This window comes from Alosa sapidissima, chromosome 12 (assembly GCF_018492685.1).
Source record: "Alosa sapidissima isolate fAloSap1 chromosome 12, fAloSap1.pri, whole genome shotgun sequence".
NCBI lineage: Eukaryota > Metazoa > Chordata > Actinopteri > Clupeiformes > Clupeidae > Alosa > Alosa sapidissima.
This window is the reverse complement of record NC_055968.1, coordinates 32,823,392-32,839,285: the sequence shown is the minus strand read 5'-3', so window position 1 is coordinate 32,839,285 and position 15,894 is coordinate 32,823,392. Positions and strand designations below refer to the sequence as shown.

Sequence of the window (15,894 nt, the reverse complement as noted above, 5' to 3'; positions counted from 1 at the left end):
AGCCAATAGGCTACAGTCGCGTGTGTTTGTGGTGATTTATTCCATGTATTAACAAAATAATAATGTAACATTAAAAAAATAGCCTACATAGATAAAAAAAAAAAAAATGTAAATAATTACACCAAAAAAGTAAAGAAGCTTTATCATTGATGTATAAGCTTACTGAAAATCAAATATAGGCCTAGCCTACAATTGTGTTCCACAGACAATATGTCTTACAGATAATAACAACAGTAAGAACATAGGCTAACCTAAGTCATGACGACACGGGGGCTTAAGTCTCATGTTGGCCTATGACTACTAGGCTACCAAGCACGTCTGGGTCTGCGACAGTGAAATAGCTCCTATATTAATTGTGGCGCCAATGAATATATGCTAACATGAATCTCATCAGTCACCTATAGATAAGGGTTAGGCTATAACATATGTAGGCTATAATGTAAAAATAGGGTCATATCATATAATGTTGACTTATTAAGATGGGGGAGAGAGCTGAACATATTACACTGAACTAATTGTTCATTGTTGAAAATCAATCAAAAGTTTGTAGTTGATCCAGATGTCATTGGTCGCAAGGACTGTTAATGGGTGTATCCACAATTGGGAAATTGGGACGGACTGCTAATGCAATCAGTGGCCGTCAGAAAACATGTTAGACAACTGAGGAATGAGATGCCACACATAAAATGTACAGTCAAACAGAATGCACAAACATCAATAGGAATCCACCAAACACTGCAGGGAACCATGTTATTGTCAATCAGCACTCTGCCACGCTAAATCATACCCTGCTTATGTTTGTGCAGAGCAGAACAGATATTTGTAGATATGATGCAGGACCTGTTAAGAGAGATTGGCAACTCAGTCTCCCTCATACTAGTCCCTATGGTGAACGATGTAATAGCATAGTGCTGCTGCTTCTGATGTGCAAGACAAGACAGGGTATATATTCATAATGTGACAGGCAGCATGTATTTATCATTATGTTACAACCTCTGAACAACTACTATTGATGTTAGAAGAACAAAACAATACATCTTCAAATGTTCATTGCTTATTACATGTGTTATAAAAACAAAATCCTTGTCTGCTTTCTGTGTTTTTGCATGCACCTGTCAACAGGGGTGTAAAGACATATTTGTTCACCATGCACTTAGGCTGTTCTGAGTCATTGTTTGTATGTTATAGTATTTGTTGATTTGCATTTATTGCCCATTGATTTTGCATTCACATTATTGTTTATTATTGGTATTCTCCTTATTAATGTAGTGTCACCAACATTTAAAATAATATCAACTGACATTGTTATTCATAGCCATATTTATTCTGCTCTTATAAGGTAATACAGTGCACATATTTATATTTCATTTATACTACTCTAAACCACCTTCTGAAAATCAACTGTATAGTGTTTCACTGCACCATATTTCTTGACCTGTCTCACCACCTGCCTATAGGCTGCTTACACCACCTTACTTACAACACTTTGAAGAGCCAAAAACAAAGCTCAGCACACCTGTTCAACAAGTTTTTATTGTCCACTACTGGGGAAATTCATCGGCAACACTTTATTTTAATGTGTCGCTGTTACAGTGTACCTACCTAATTAGGTACAGTGGTACAACCTGTGTAACAACATGTACTATCAGGTACTGTACTATCATTGTACTTGCATTATGTATTTGTGGGTACCTACATAGGCTATAGTTGTTACATTGTAATACTGAGTGCTTTTACAAAACGTTGCCAATTTGCCTAAATTTTCATCAGAGGCAAAGAGCTGATCTGAGACCTGCTGGATGGGGTAAATCTGGTCATGAAAGATTTCATTTTTCCGATTTATTCTTATTATATGGTATTATTATTCCGCTGACGCTTTTTTTGCGTTTAATGCGGCTTCAACCGTTTAACATAGAAACTTCATTCAAACTGCGTTGCGTAGGTCTTACTTAGGTGACTTCAGCTATGTATTTTTCAACTTTGTAACTTTTATACTTTTTAAACTATTAATTAAAAACTACAAAAAATTCCCCATAGACTGAACATTAGCGATTATGACATCACAGTAGGGCACTTAGAATCCTATGCCAAGTGTTCCGATCACCTCCAGCAACTGTCTGTCTCAGGCTTTAAAGGTGCGATTTGTAGGATTGTTACCGAACGTTCTGTTGGCCAAAATCAAAACACTGGTGAACGTTCTCAAGCCTACCAGACGCGAGCCTCTTCTGGGTTGCCAGATGTAATGAAGACTTAGCTAACGTTAGTTGACCTGCAGCTGCTTTAACGTTTCTCCAACCATGACCCAGCTACACATTACGGAAACAGTGAAAACAAAAAATACCTCTCTAACCAACGTAACATATGTAGCTGAAGTTAGCGATGCAGATGAAGTTTAGCATAGGCTACCTGTTGTGGAGAACTATGGCCAGCTCTGCGTCAGACTTGATATTCTTCGTTTGACGAAGACGTCACCATCTCAGGAAGCTCCCGATGTCCACTTAATTTGTTTCTTGTTTTAATTTTGGAAATTTGCCTGCCTCTTGTAGGCGTTCATGACTACAACTGACAGCTGTTGACAGTTGGCCTTTGCTAATTTGGCAACCCAAATAGGAGGACGCGCTAGCCCATTATTAATACGCTATTCTAGAATTAATCGTTCAAAACATAAACGAAAATTCCAAGAGATTCCGCCCCGTAACTGATTTTTTTTCATGGGTTTTACGGGGTTTCACGGATTAGAGTAATGTTGTCAAATAAGTCATTACTTCAATTCATCGTGTTTCCTCACTCTCTGACAACATATGGTGATCATTTCTGGAATGGTTATTGTTTATTTTCCATTATTTCCTACATACTGGACCTTTAAGCATACAATCTAGCTCTATTAACCCTTAAAGGAGTACCGTCACACCGGTGTGACGGGAATGTTGAGAAATGAACGTTCTAAAGAATATCTGGGTTCATTGAATTCAACATAGAATTTTAGAACCTTCAATTGTTGCGGAACTTAGAATGTTCAAAAACCTACACCTTTAAGGGTTAAGACTACAGATCCTGTTTAACTGTTTCCTCTGCCCACAACTGTTCAAAATAAAAGTCTCCACTACAATAATTCCCTATTAAATAATTTGACCATTTAAACTATCCAACTATTTAACTTTTCAACTATTCCAACTGTCAGTTATCATCAACTATGCCTCTAGCCTACTATATTAAACCACCACCTACCTAGCAACCAATTTAGCAACCATTGAAATTAAGCATCTATGTCAGTTTCCATAGCAACCAACATGATTATACTAGCAAACCACTGTAGTAACTCCTTTATTTCTGATAGTAGCTACCGTGGACACCCTAGCAACAACCTAGAAACGACTTCAAGTACCCTAGCAACAGCCTAGCAACCACATTCACAGTTAAAACCTAGCAACCAACATTAACTTAGCAACCAGCATAGCAACCACCATAACTACTCTAGCAACAGTCAGTTGTCATCAACTTTGACTCCCGTCAACTGTTTCCTCTCCCCACAACTGTTTCAAAGTAAAACTCCTCACTACAATAATTCCATTTTAAATAATTTAACCATTTTAACTATCCAACTATTTAACTGTTCAGCCTTTCAAACTGTCAGTTGTCATCAACTATGACTCCCGCCAACTGTTTCCTCTGCCCACAAATTCAACTTCAAAATAAGTCCTCAATACAATAATTTGCTATAAAATAATTTCACTATTTAAACTATTTAACTGTTCGGCCATTCCAACTGTAAGCTGTCATCAATTATGACTCCCCGCCAGCTTTTTTCTCTATCTGACCTCCATCTTTTTACTTAGATTATATTTTAGACAATATTCAACAATATTTCCTTCAGCAGCCATTTTTGCATTTTCATGCACTCGTAATTCCCTGGAATTACATTTTCTAGTTTGGTTTGTTCTATTGACATGGAATGAATGAACAGGCACACGTGACTATGGAGTAGGTCTACTTCACAATTCAGATTTTCAGATGGTGCGTTGTGGCTGACAGCGGCCCTAAAATCTCGAGTGTCTGTTTATTGCTGGTTCCTGGTTGCTGTAGTGCAATGATGTCATCTGCTGGCCGTGCCGCGCAATAGCGCCACAACATATGTAATTTCACTGGACATTACGGTAAAAATCTTGTTTTTCCTTACTAATATTCGTGTCATCCAACTAACATATTGCTTAATTCTTTTGACATGTCGTTCCTTTATAAATTGTAATGTAATATAAAGGTACGTTTTTGAATGTCATTACTCTGACATGTGAGGGATAACGGCCACCGACGTGACCTGTTATACGTGACTCATGGACAAGGGGAAATGCCATTAACTCGGCGTCACGCAGCGGCAATTTTCTTAATATCGAAATTTCTCCACATTACTTGATCCAAATTCTGTAATTTTTGCTGGATAAATGTTGTACAAAAATGTAGTTTCGTATCAAAGTGGAATGGTTGTTGTCATAAGTCAGCGGCGTTAGTTTGAGCACATAATTGAGGTTTTGCTTACATGTGTTCAATGTAAGTCAATGGGCGCCGGTATTCGGCCAATGGCGGCGCCCAAAGAATCTTTTGCCGGATAGCGAGACAGCGGTTGATGGGTCGCCTATTTACGCCGTTTTAATGGCACATGAACGGTTAGACCAAGAATTCTCGTCATGAAATAAAAATTCCACTGGAGCTCCAAGCGGATGTGTACGCAGCCTTACAACACTGTTCAGTACAGATCTTCGAGTCACGGTAAAATGTCATTTTTGGTACAAAGCTAATTTAGATACACCTATGGTGTGGGTCCTTGCGTTTCTTTAGGAATCCGCCGTCTTGGTTTGTATAGAAATGGATATTAAATGACACAAACACATAAGACGGCGGAAATACGGGACCGACGGTAATAGGGGGAGTTCCGGATAGGTAGCAACATGCTAGTTCACTGACATAAGCGTTGCAAATAAACGCAGACATAATATTATTTGGGTTACAATGATGGGATTATCGTTCGTTTGTAAAGTCAATATTTATCAGTAACGTTTTGAAATCAGCACTTCGCTACTTTGTGGGCAGTTGCGGGAAAGTTTGCTTGCTAACATAATATGAACTGGCTGACAGACGTCGCTTAACCTCAGATTTAACATTAATGTTGCGTAGAACGCGGATTACGTTTCAAACATGCCTTTTCAAATACAGAAACAAGAGTGAGAACTGAATTTGTATGCTAACGTTACTGGGGCGATTTTGGTTGACCCAGAGAATGTCCGTAAACGGGCTCTGGTTGACTCTGACTCCACAGAGTAGCTCTAGCCTCTGATCGATTTTCATGTAAAGCCATGCCCATATTTGTATTTTTTAAAGTCACGTGTTTATTACGTATACTCACTCCTCGTTAGTATAGTGGTGAGTATCCCCGCCTGTCACGCGGGGGCCAGCCGCGTATAGGTGTAACGGAGAAACAGCCAATCAGATTGAAGCTTTGTTCTGCCCTGTGCATATCATTATCTATTTTATTATTTAATTATTTACTTGAAAGGCACAGGTTCAAATCCCGTCAGGAACATTATGAAGTATGAAAAAAATGAGTAGAAAGCATTGAAAATAATCATTCTTTAAAGAAATTTGCAACTGTAAATGTAAAATATAACTTAATATTTTATATAATTTGTTTTTGATGGAAGAAATGCTGCTCCTTCAGCACAGTAAAATACTGCAATAATAATAACAATAATAATAATAATGATAATATAATGCAACATTGCAGAGGAGAGTACTTTTCCAGTTATTCTCTTATTTTTTGTTTAATTATCATTAATATCTTCCAGGAGAAAAAAGAAAGGCAATGTGTAGTATTTCAGAAGCAAGGTTCCATTTTATTTGTGAACAAGTTATAAATTACAGATAGTAAACAGTTATGAACAACATTGATAAAAAAAAAAACAGCATTCTGTGTGTGTGTGCGTGAGAGGCAGTGTGTGTGCATGTGTGTGTCTAATCCTGTGTGTGTGTGTGCGTGTGAAGGTGTGCGTGCGTCTGTGTGCGTGACAGCGTGTGTGTGTGTGTGTGTGTGATAAAATCATCTCTAAAAAATAATAAAAGTTGGTAAATTAAAGGTTTAAGTTATGGATATGGTTATGGGATTTTGCAAGCCTTTGTCCAAAGCGACACATACATACATAAACACCATAATGTTTAAAATTTAACAGGGAACAGATTAGAATGTTGGTCAAACTATAATAAGGAGAATAACAATACTAAACAACAATGACAATTCAATCAATAGCCTAATAAAATAAGTAATGAAAATGAGGGGAAAAGCGAAAATAAACAATAATGTCCATTCCATCAATAATATAAAAAAACAATGACATGGTAAGACTATATTAAGGATTATATTAAGTGATACAAAAAATTACAGAACATTGGAGAACAGCATACTATGACTAAATGAACACGAGCTGAAGAAGGCAAAGTGTGTGTGTGTGTGTGTGTGTGTGAGAGGCAGTGTGTGTGCATGTGTGTGTCTAATCCTGTGTGTGTGTGTGCGTGTGAAGGTGTGCGTGCGCCTGTATACGTGACAGCGTGTGTGTGTGTGTGTGTGTGATAAAATCATCTCTAAAAAGTAATACAAGTTGGTAAATTAAAGGTTTAAGTTATGGATATGATTATGGGATTTTGCAGACGCCTTTGTCCAAAGCGACACACACATACATAAACAACATAATATTTAAAATTTAACAGGGAACAGATTAGAATGTTGGTCAAACTATAATAAGGAGAATAACAATACTACTATAAAAAAAACAATGACATGGTAATACTATATTAAGGATTATATTAAGTGATACAAAAAATTACAGAACATTGGAGAACAGCATACTATGACTAAATGAACATCAGCTGAAGAAGGCAAAGTGTGTGTGTGTGTATGTGTGTGTGTGTGTATGTGCCTGTGTGCCTGTGTGTGTGTGTGTGTGCCTGTGTGCGGGTCGGCTGCTTCTGGACGATACACTTAGACACCAGGGTTGTGCACAATTCGAATTGCAATTCTGCTTCCTGTTTGCTACCTCATTTGAAATGCAAGTAAAATTCAAGAATTAAATTGGAATTTAAGAGCCAGTTTCAATTCCATTCTGGAATTTTGCACAAGCCTGTTAGACACTGCTGCTGGCCCTGGGTCCGCTGTTGCTGGGCGATACAATGACACTGCTGGTGGCCCTGGGTCCGCTGCTGATCCAGCGCCATTGCTGCTGGATCCTGGGTGCGCTGCTGTCACTGCTGATGCTGCTGGGCCCTGGGTCAGCTAATGTTGGACGATACACTGCCGATGCTGCTGGGCCCTGGGTCGGCTGCTGTCAGACGATACACCGCCACTGCTGAACCGGCCGCTGCTGTCAGACGATACACCGCCACTGCTGCTGGGCTGTGGGTCCACTGCTGCTGGACGATACGTTGCCGATGCTGCTGGGTTCTGGGTCGCCCCCGCTGAGCCCGTCTGCAGTGCCTGGTCAAGGTGCCACCACAGTCCTCTCTGTCTCCCTCTGTGTTCTGACGGACCTGTACAAATAATTAAATGTCACCATTTATGTACAGTCCTTAAAGCGGGTAACTGAATATGACCACAGCGTTGTGCTAAAACATTTGACCTACCATTGGGAGAGTGCCCTTTGATTTAGCTCACACAGCTGTATCGGCGCCCGACCCATCAGCCTGCGCACATCACGCTCTGGGGTCGCTTCCTTTCAGTGCCACTGTGTCCCTTGCCTCCATGCACACCCTGTCCACCCTCTTGATCTTCTAGGTAGTGGTCCCCTTCTGGCGGTACTCAAGGGCCAGTTCTGCTGCAGCGGAGAGCCACAGGGTCAGTTGGGAGGATGAGGGCTCAAACCTAAAGGGGGACACAGACGCAACTTTCTACGAGGAAAAGACAAACAATTTAAATCACACCATACAGAATCCATTTTGAAGACACACACAGATCCCTGGAGTTGTAATAATAGCCTATCACTATTAGTTTGATAGTGGTGTACTCATTAACACACATAAAAAAATCAGGTGTTCTGTTTACATATCTAAAGCATACTTAGACTTCGAATTTCGATTTCACAATGTAGTAAAAACATCTAGAGGGTCTAAACATGCTAGCCAGATTATCTGATGAGGGCTTAAATACATTTACAGAGACCACCAGCCCTCGTAAAAGTAGTAAACAAAAATAGTCCATTCATTCATCACTGTTTTTAGCATGGAATTCCCGGTTGACATGTTTACACTTCAAAAGCATATTTACACCTCAAATTCCAACTCCAAACTGTTGTAACACCATCTCTATGGTCTTAAGAAGTGAGCTAGGGTGTCTGATCACGTTTTTAAAGTATTTCCAGTGATCGTCAGGTCTTTACAGTGGCGATTGGTAGCTCATTCGTTTTCAATGCATTTAGCTGCTAGCATGCTAATCGTGGTTGATATTCTAACGCATCTAAAGCATATTTGCACTTTACATTTCGAGTCCACACAGTAGCAGTACATTCTCCAAGGTCTCAACATGTAAAACCAATAGTCTGATCGCATTTTAAACGCATTTCAGAGAGATCGAACCTAGCTACTTGAATGTAAACAAGCGGTGCTAGCCTAGCCAATTGGTGGCAGAGAATTAGTGTCAGTACGGCGCTAACAAGATATTATCACGTAAAATCATGAATATCAGACAAAGTATCCAAAAATATACCGAGTTTCATTCATTGGATAGCACGTAATTAGACCAAACTTACCTGAGAGTAAAAAGTCAGTCCGATATCTGTCATCGGTAACGCCGACCACAACAAATGATTCAAAGATGGCTGCCAATATTTTTAAAAAGCAGCTCAACAGCGCAACAGCGCCAAAATGCGTAGTGGACAAAAGCATATTGCATCCGTAGTGTTAAGAACTACCATAGAGAATGAATGGGAAAAGTTAAGAAAGTTAAGCTTAACTATCCACGGCTCCCGCGCGGGAGACCGGGGTTCGATTCCCCGACGGGGAGATTACACTTTTCTTTTTTTCTCAAAAGAGCCGGTGTTCTTCTCTAGATTCACTAGGTGGTCGGTGGTTTACCTAGTACCCAGCTCGCCCTATGATATTTGCGTTGAAGATCGCCCTCTACTGTTTGTTTTGAAGAAGTGTCACGGCAATACATGGCACAAAATGCAACGGACAAAAAAAGTGTCATGACAAATGCAGAGGTGGACGAAGTTTCCTTTACTTAAGTGAAAGTATAGATACACTGTGTCAAATATTAGCCTACTCCAATACAAGTGAAAGTTGCTAAGTCAAATTTTTACTTAAGTTGAAGAAGGCCTACTGAAGTACTTGCTCAGAAGTATTTTTCCTTTTTAATGTAGGCCTATTGTAATGTAATGTTTATTAGGCCATTAATAGGGTATACATCCTTTGGTCGGTCATAGGACTTGAAGAGACCTTTAGTTCCTTACATCCAACAAAAACATTTTACCTATTTTCATAACTTTGCAACTGTTCAAATGGATGCAATAATATAATTTAAATCATTATTCATTCTTTGCTCACAAATCTAACATTTTCACTGCCGAATACAAAGCCTGATAACTCAATTATGAGTAGGCTATATTATTTATCTAGCTATGTGGTGAATGTCAGGTGATTGTCTAACTTCATTCCAATTTCACAATGATCATGGAGGATAGCCTGGTTAACACCAGACAACTTCTCAAATCTCAATTCAGCCAAGTTCAAATTGAACTATTGAAAAAATGACCTTCAAGATGGTCTATTGCATTATTGCATTTAAAGAATTAAATGTGGTTAAAAGTAACGAGTACATGCTCATATTTCAAATGTAGTGGAGTCAAAAGTACAGTATTTGTCTTTCCAATTTATAGTGGAGTAAAAGTCACAAGTTTCCAAAAATATTAATAATCAAGTACAGTAGTCAAAAATCATACAGTACAGTATAATCAAGTATGTACTTAGTTACTATCCACCTCTGGCTAAATGTAATCATTTGTGCTACACACAGGAATAACTTGACCTGGTTGTTTGATTGTCTTGCCTTGGTGAACTGTTTGACATTTGTCATGTGACGCTTAGTTTATTCATCTTTCCATTGAAGGAAGAACCATGTGGACGAATTGGCAAAAACATTTTCCCACATTACTTTTCTCACTTTTTTTCAGGTACAATCAGTCACACATCAAAATTAACAATGCTGATGAATACGACAGTGTTGCTGAACTGGCAGCGTGCAGTTGGACTTAACCCTTAAAGGAGTACCATCACACCTACAACATTCTACAACAGTCTATTGTCTATTGCCTGGTGATTATAATATTAGGAGTTGTATGTTGCTCGACACAATAAATCCATTAAATTCATACACAGTAAAGATGATAAATTCCTTGTGCTATTTCATCAGTGTCTGACCAACAACCAAACCAAATTAATACTGTGGGCTCTGTGCACTAGCTTACTTGAAGTCGGCAAACCAGTTTCCTGTTCATTTGACATGGCTGTCAACAAGTAGGGGTGGGCGATATGGACAAAAAATAATATCTCAATATTTTTTGTGATTTTCACGATAACGATAATTAGTCGATATCCTTTAAAAAAAAATTAAAAGTCTGAGTTACTTTACAGCTCGTTATTTATGAATAGCATCAATACAATAATAACCAATAACCTGTGACTTTTTAACCAAATCAACAATGCATTCACTCTGACACATTTCCAATTTTGCCCCCACTTGTGTGTGTGGCAATGACATGGTCTAGCCAGCTACATTAGAGAAGATGACTAGGCCTAACAGTTTCCCAAGAGAAAGTCTGAAGCTCCTTTCAAAAACCTTTACTTAGGATTCACTGTAAAACTAAGCAGACCAACAGAGTACATCTCAGTTATTTCCTTCGATGTTTTGTTTAAGAGAAATCATGTAGGCTAGCATTCCAAGTTACAGAATAGAAACTAATGCGTTAGCTTATGGCTAATGTATATGAGAAATCCCATAGAGATGCTAACGGTTAGCATAATCGATACACGTAGATATTTAGAGCGAACTTCAGTCCATTTACAAAAGGGTTACATGAGAAGAGTTCTGTGTTTACAACTAACTATTAAAATACTCAAAGGCAAATGTTTTCTCTCCATATAATACCATGTAGGAAAAAATGTGACTGTCCCATCAATGCTACGTGAACAGAAGTAGCTGCACAAAATCCCAAGTAGGCTCGTCTTGATCTCGCTACACAAAATAAACATTAGGCCTGCATGTGAGCATTTTACTGGGGTTCACGCAAGCACCTTCATCACTTCATCATTGTTCTGTTTAGTGAGACCAGAACACCTTCAGAAGGCTCGGCAGTGGCGTCTGGCAAAACCAACAAAGTCAAAGTCAAAGTCAAAGTCAGCTTTATTGTCAATTTCTTCACATGTTCCAGACATACAAAGAGATCGAAATTACGTTTCTCACTATCCCACGGTGAAGACAAGACATATTTTACCAATTTAAGTCCACAGACAAACATAACATTCAAGTAAACAAAAAAGTAAGTAAATAAGAGGGCACATATAATAATGAAAAAAATAAGAGCAGCAAAATTTGGTTGAAAATTGTGCATAGACAGTCAATAAAATACTAGTGCAAAGTCAGGCCAATAAAAGGCTTGTGTAGTTGTGTAAGTAAGAAAGAAAGTGACATAGTGGTGCAAGTTATGTAAGAGCAGCAGATGTGTTGTGTTTTCAGGACAACAACAACAAGTTGTAAAGTGTACAAGTGTGCAAGTGTGCAAGTGGAGTAGTGCACGCGGCCATTGTGGGTCCAATGTCCAGGATGTTTTGTAGCTGAGGGTGGAGGGGGGAGAGGAGGGAGAGAGTTCAGCATCCTTACAGCTTGGTGTATGAAGCTGTTGGTGAGTCTGGTAGTGCGGGAGCACAGGCTTCTGTACCTCTTCCCAGAGGGCAGTAGATCGAACAGATTGTGAGCGGGGTGACTTGCATCACTCACAATTTTGGTCGCCTTGCGGGTGAGGTGGGTGGTGTAAATGTCCTTCAGGGAGGGGAGTGAAGCACCAATAATCCTTCCAGCTGTGTTCACTATGCGCTGCAGGGCTTTCCTGTTGTATTCAGTGCAGCTTCCGCCCCACACAGCGATACAGCTGGAGAGGATGCTCTCAATGGTGCCTCGGTAGAATGTGGTCATGATGGCTGGTGGAGCACTTGCTCGCCTGAGTTTCCGCAGGAAGTACAGGCGGCGCTGAGCTCTCTTCGCCAGTGATGCAGTGTTGGTGGTCCAGGAGAGGTCTTCGCTGATGTGCACCCCCAGGAATTTGGTGCTGCTCGCTCTCTCCACCACAGCACCGTCGATGGTCAGTGGCAGGTGTTGGGTGTGACCTCTCCGGAAGTCAACAACAATCTCTTTGGTCTTGCTGACGTTCAGCAGGAGGTTGTTGTCCCTGCACCACGTGGTCAGATGGTCGACCTCCAACCTGTATTGGGTCTCGTCGCCCTTGGTGATGAGACCCACCAGAGTTGTGTCGTCAGCAAATTTCACTATGTGATTGTTGCTGTAGGTTGCAGTGCAGTCATGCGTCAGCAGGGTGAAGAGCAGCGGACTGAGCACGCAGCCTTGGGGGGCCCCTGTGCTCAGTGTGATGCTGCTTGAGGTATTGTTGCCAACACGTACTACTTGAGGCCTCTGACAGAGGAAGTCCAGTAGCCAGTTGCAGAGGTAGGTGCTGAGTCCCAGTTTGTCAAGTTTGCTGATGAGTTGTTGTGGTATTATGGTGTTGAATGCAGAACTGAAGTCTATAAACAGCAATCTCACATATGAGTCTCTTTTTTCCAGGTGGGTGAGGGCTGGGTGGAGGGCAGAGCAGATTGCATCCTCTGTAGACCGCTTGGCTCGGTATGCAAACTGGAAGGGGTCCAGGGTGGGGGGGAGAATGGATTTGATATGTGACATGACAAGCCGCTCAAAGCACTTCATGATGATGGGTGTCAGTGCCACAGGGCGGTAGTCATTGAAGCAGGATGGAGCAGTTTTCTTCGGCACAGGTATGATGGTGGCAGCTTTGAAACATGATGGGACGATGGCTTGCTTCAGGGAAGTGTTAAAGATGTCTGTGAAGACATCCTTAAGCTCCCCTGCGCAGTCCTTCAGCGCACAACCTGGAATGTTGTCTGGACCTGTTGCCTTACGGGTGTTGATAGCAGCAAGTGTCCTCTTCACGCTGTCGGCAGAGAGGCACAGGGGCTGCTCATGTAGAGGGGGATGGGTCTTCTGTGGGCAGGTGCTGTTTTGTGCTTCAAAGCGAGCAAAGAAGCGGTTCAGGTTGTTGAGCAGAGGGATGTTGCAACCTCCCAACAGCTTGCCTTTCGGCAGTATCTTATAACATCGCTACAGACCACACACACCTTTGCTCTCTATCCTGATGTGGTAATGTGTTTGCTGACTTCATTCATCTTCACAAGTCACCCATTTACAAAAGATCTGTGGCCGGTTGCACAAAGCACCTTAAGTTAAGTTTTTCCCTTAAAATCTGATTTAAGGGTCCCTTAAAATAAAAACGGTTGCACAAACACCCTTAAGTTTTCTCCTTAAGGGTTCCTTAAAATTTTCCCTTAGTATTTAAGGGTTTGTCCTTATCTTGTAAGAAATCCCTTAAACTGTTGCACAAAAGACCTTAGTAGTCTGACTAAGGGGAAAATCCTAAGGGACATCTGACTCTACCTTAACCATATTATTAACAGAATTGATGCTGATAAATGAAGTTTATTAACTACTTTTGACCATTCAAAACAATATAAAAATATGCTTCCTCTGTCAAATAGATAGGCCTATCAGAAACATGCCGTATTGTTATTGTTTGGTTTACGTAGGCTAACGTTAACAATTCATATGGATGTCTTGTTAGCCTATGAGCTTCGGTTCGGTTAGCTAGGCAAAACGTTGGTCCACTGATGACAGTCAGGATCATTTCTTGCCAACTAGTATTGTTCAGTTCATGTATATAACATGTTTTACTTGCTACCTGGATAATTTCCGCTAATATTATTAAGGTAAGATGAATGATAAGATATAATCACTGTGTTCGGTGGGTAAACTAACGGCATCGCGGCAAAGGCAGTTAGCTAGGCTACAGCTGTTGAACAATCTCCGTGGAAACTATAGAATTTTCATGCTGGAAAATCCCTTTCAGTGCAGTAAATCCCTTCACGTTTCTCCTTAACTAAGGAAACATTTTAAGGTATTCTGTGCAACACCCTTAAGTAAATCCCTGAGGAGAAATTAAGTCTTAAGGGTCATACTTAAGGGAAAAAACTTAAGGTGCTTTGTGCAACCGGCCACTGCCCCTTGTACTGGACTTGTGGCTGTATCTAAGCATGATTACAGAGCTTGTATCGAGGCTGTCCAGCATGGCATTCTCTATCGTCTACTGGTACAAAAACCTCACTACCAAAGACAAAAATGCACTTTTTTGGGGGGCAGCTGTGGCCCCGACCAGTAGGAACGGCTGAAGTGCCCTTGAGCAAGGTACCTAACCCCTGAGTCACTGCTCCCTGAGCGCCTTACTCACTGCTCCCCGAGCGCCGCTGTTGATGTAGGCAGCTCACTGCGCCGGGATTAGTGTGTGCTTCACCTCACTGTGTGCTGAGTGTGTTTCACTAATTCACGGATTGGGATAAATGCAGACACCAAATTTCCCTCACAGGATCAAAAGAGTATATATACTTATACTTACTTATACTTTTAAAAAATGTGAATGTGGCCAGCAAGATAGTGGGTGTGAAGTTCAGTAGCCTTACTGCCATTTTTAACAAGCAGATAGATGTTAAAGAAAGCTATGTCTATATGCAAGGACCCCACTCAACCTCTGTATGGAGAATATATGCCGTTACCACCTTACGCTTTTGCACCCCCATGGCTCTTAAATAGATATACTAAAACTCTTTTACTGCTCTCACCACTCAGGCACTCAACTCAGACAATAGGAGGTGATGGCCCTTGTCCATGTTAGTAACCTCCTGTATTTAATATTATTATTATTTTTTATTTTTTTATTTTATTTCTTTGCAGTTATTATTATTTGTAACACAATCTCTATGGTCTTAAGAAGTGAGCTAGGGTGTCTGATCACGTTTTAAAGTATTTCCAGGGATCGTCAGGTCATTACAGTGGCGATTGGTAGCTCATTCCTTGTCAATGCATTTAGCATGCTAATCGCGGTTGATATTCTAACGTATCTAAAGCATATTTAAGCTTTACATTTCGAGTCCACACAGTACTACATTCTCCAAGGTCTCAACATGTAAAATCAATAGTCTGATCGCATTTTAAACGAATTTCAGAGAGATCGAACCTAGAAGGCTAGCTATTTTAATGTAAACAAGCGGTGCTAGCCTAGCCAATTGGTTGCAGTCAGTAGTAGTAGTTAGTCAGTAAGGCGCTAACAAGATATTATCACGTAAAATCATGAATATCAGACAAATTATCCAAAAATATATCGAGTTTCCTTCATTGGATAGCACGTAATTAGACCAAACTTACCTGAGAGTAAAAAGTCAGTCCGATATCTGTCATCGGTAACGCCCATAGACAGTGGTAACGCCGACTAGGACCTACAACAAAATTTCAAAGATGGCCCGGCCGCCAATATTTTTAAAAAGCAGCTCAACAGCGCTGAAATGCGTAGCGGCTAAAAGTATATTGCATCCGTAGTGGTTTAGCACTAGAACCAAAGATCCTTTAACCCTCTCTGCTAGAACTACCATTGGAAATGAATGGGAAAGCGTTTAGGGCCGTTTAGCGGAATTATCCACGGCTCCCAAGAAGTGGCCGTAACGGAAAACAAGCCAATCAGATTGATGCTT

General features: G+C 40.4%; 1 protein-coding gene and 1 long non-coding RNA gene across 3 annotated transcripts in view; one reads left to right on the top strand and one right to left on the bottom strand.

Annotated features, from left to right (window-relative positions):
* uhrf1 (ubiquitin-like with PHD and ring finger domains 1) overlaps positions 1–15,664 on the bottom strand; it is a 39,961-nt gene extending 24,297 nt beyond the window's left edge. Inside the window, exon 1 of one of the 2 annotated variants that reach the window (XM_042056290.1) lies at positions 15,572–15,664. The gene's annotated coding sequence lies outside the window, so the exon portion shown is untranslated. Of the gene's footprint in view, positions 1–8,783; positions 8,827–15,571 lie in introns of those variants that run through there. The other variant, XM_042056291.1, reaches the window with a different exon arrangement.
* LOC121677531 lies at positions 4,723–10,403 on the top strand. Its single transcript, XR_006021021.1, has 2 exons — positions 4,723–4,764; positions 10,206–10,403. It is a non-coding gene; the product is annotated as an uncharacterized LOC121677531 (long non-coding RNA).
* Positions 15,665–15,894: the final 230 nt, after the last annotated feature.